General features: G+C 37.4%; 1 pseudogene; it reads right to left on the bottom strand.

Annotated features, from left to right (window-relative positions):
- Positions 1-729: 729 nt before the first annotated feature.
- On the bottom strand, positions 730-3,223 carry LOC120152598 (annotated as a pseudogene).

Genomic DNA, 3,223 nt, shown 5'->3' with positions numbered 1-3,223 from the left:
TGATGGATTGTCTTACGAATGCCAACTTTGAAGATGTAAATTAAGATTATTTGTACATATTAAGAGGTTTTATTTTTGTTAATATAGTGGTTTGTTTTCTTAATAGGTGTCTAATACATATTCGAATATGAGTACAATAGGTATGATGCTCCAACACCCCTCTCTCTCTCTCTCTCTCTCTCTCTCTCTCTCTCTCTATATATATATATATATATATATATATATATATATATATTTAAAACAAACCCATTACTAAAACTGTCACTCGAATATCTATATCTAATAATCTCACTTCTCTAAATCCGAGTAATACCAAGCAGGTTTCAAATAGCGGCCAAATAGAGGTGTCGCGGCCGTTATATCGCGATCGCCGCGACGGTGTCCGAAATCACTATTATGAAAAATAACAGTGTAAAACAAGATCACACCAATAGCGGCGGATCACAGCCAATCGCGGCAATAACGAACCGCTAGTCCGCTATTTTAATTTTTTTTTAAAAAAACAGGTTTTTTTTATTTAAAAAATCAGCTCATTCAAAAAATTCACGATCGCGAATCCGCAATAGCATCCGTTGTATCCGCAATCGTGATAAACGCGACGCGACCGAAAACGTGACCGCAAACGCTATTTAAAACTCTGATACCAAGTAATATGAATCCAAATTTTTACAACTGAGTTCATTTGAAGCTGTAGAAACAACTAAAGATTGTAGAAGCAAAGAAATGGATATGCACCTCAACCATAAGTTTCAGGCACAGTCAAAATGAATAGTCCCGCAAATCCGACTTCAAGTCGTTCAAATACAAATCAGCTAAGCACTCTTCCGTAGCAAGAGGAGGAAGTTGCCTGGTTTTGCGTTTTAGATTATGATTTGCCACTCACTCTTGAAGTGATCCCTGTACTGTTTGGAATCCCCTACAAATGCATTGCATGTGCTGCACTTATGTTGCTTTGCCTCCCCTTCAGGGTTCCCATTTCCTGAAGAGATGGTGGTTTGCTTTTGCATTTTCTCACTTAGTTGAACGACTGGATCAGAAGATTCTGGGGGTACATGCGACGATGCTGACTCAGCTGAATCCTTCGGTAGATGTGATGACATGTCCTCATCATCATAATTGTCCACCTGTGTATCCCCCTCGGCATGTACAGACACTGCTAGTATTTCCAATCTACCCTGTAAATTCCTCACAAGGGCATCACATTCTCGGTGAAGTCCTGGTTCAATTACACAAATCTGAAAAAAAGCAAATGAAAAATTGAGCGCTTGAACAAGAAAATGACGAGATAAACGGTAAACCACATATTTTTCAAGAGATATAAGCCACCAATTACACAGCTTGGTAACATAGAAAAGGCAATTCAATCCAGAAAGTACAACACAATGGCACCAACAGAAGTTGTTGAAGGTAAATGTACAGGGTGCTAATCATAAGATCACAGATACGTAGCTCATAAAATTTCATAATATTCTCAATTGTACGGATGCGCAAATCTACATATAAGTTCAGCTTCTATGGCCAATGGAGTAGAGTCAATGGTGAATTACAGGTGAAAGAAGCATGGAGCTAGTAATGGTAAAATTCCCGAGGGGACACAAGTTTTGGTTTACTCGCCAGAGTTTAAGCTTATGTTTGGTATATACACCTCTCATCACTTTGCTTCACATGTAGTTACTACAATAAAAAATCGAAATAAACAAAATAACAACACACCAACATCATTTGACTATCTTTGAAGAATTTTCCTAAATTCCACTTCCAATTTAATAGTAAATCAAATCGAAGTATGGAAGCTGATGCTTGAAAAATAGAGCAAGCAGACAACAATTCTAAATATTTCAGAAAATGATGGTAAAAGGGAAGTGACCTTCTAACCACGGTTATGATAAAAAGGATAAAATGACCATCAAACACTTCTACTACGAAATGCAGCCACAACTCGGGACTTACAACTGGGAACTGAGTTCCAGATTCATCTTTCGAAACAGTGGTAGCACCCCATTCATTTAGCTTCTCACAAAGAGACTGAAAATTTTGTCCAGGAATGATGAGTCGCATCTCATGGGTGACCGTTTTATGGGGAAGTTGTTCTGAAGCTGACGAATAACCTCAAGAGCCTGAAAAATATAAACTGTTAGGAAATGAGGACAACAGAAAAAAACTAGGCCCATCTGTATATGAACAGACTTTTCAAGTATTTGGAAATTGGAATCAATTAATATCGAAGAAAATACCATCCAAGTTAAATGATTTAGGCAAGCTTTTATCAACATGACAAGTAAGATTCATTAAAATGAGAAAATTCATCAGTTTGTTTCTCTAATCGAACTACTAAAGCAACGGAATATGACCTGCTTCTTGGAGCTACTATGGGGTCAACAGCGAAATGAATTTCATGCATTAGCCTCTCAATCATACTAATGGTGTAAGGGCGCTGAGTTTCAGGATTGATAGCCTTTTGCAAAACAATCGTCGCAATATCCCGAAACAGACTCGAAAACTGTGATTCCCTTTCCTTCCCAGCAACTTGCAGCTCCCCTTTCTCCAAAATCTATCACCCAACAAAAAAAAACCCTCAAATCAAAAAACAGACAAAAATCAAAATCGAATCTTTTTTTTTAAAATTGAAATTGGAATTACCTCTAAACAAATTTTAGTCTGATCATAAGTCCCAAAAGCTGCAATCAAATCTTTGGTCTTAGCAACAACCCCTTTCGAGACATTCGAGTAAACCCGTATGGGATTGTAACACTTCGTCCAATTCTTTCTCTCAGTATCAATAAATTATTTCCTTTTTTTAAACAAATTTAATCAAATTTCAATAACGATATAAGTAAAAGACAAAAAAACTTACACCCTAGAACGCCAGGAGAGGACTTTGTTCCTGTAGCAAGCGATTTCGAATCGCTTGCCGTGTTTCTTCAAACGCAAAACGGCCACATTCGTCAGTCGCTTTTGGGATGGAGAAGTTGACTTTTGCCTTTTTTTGCCTATGTAACTTCGGTGTGGATTTCGACGGGAACAACCCATTTTTTTTAGCTTATGGGATGAGGTTGTGTTGACCATCGAGATGGAAATCTTATCGCTTCGGGTTCTGTCAGAAGTAAAGTGGGATGATGCAGAATGGACGTAAATTCGATATGACAACTTAAACTTAATAGATGAGAAGATATTGAAAACCATTCTCCATGGTCGAATTTAAAAAAAAAACGAATGATTTGGA

Source organism: Hibiscus syriacus, unplaced genomic scaffold (genome assembly GCF_006381635.1).
Source record: "Hibiscus syriacus cultivar Baekdansim isolate YM2019G1 unplaced genomic scaffold, ASM638163v2 tig00111095_pilon, whole genome shotgun sequence".
Lineage (NCBI taxonomy): Eukaryota > Viridiplantae > Streptophyta > Magnoliopsida > Malvales > Malvaceae > Hibiscus > Hibiscus syriacus.
This window is presented reverse-complemented; position numbering and strand designations above follow the sequence as displayed.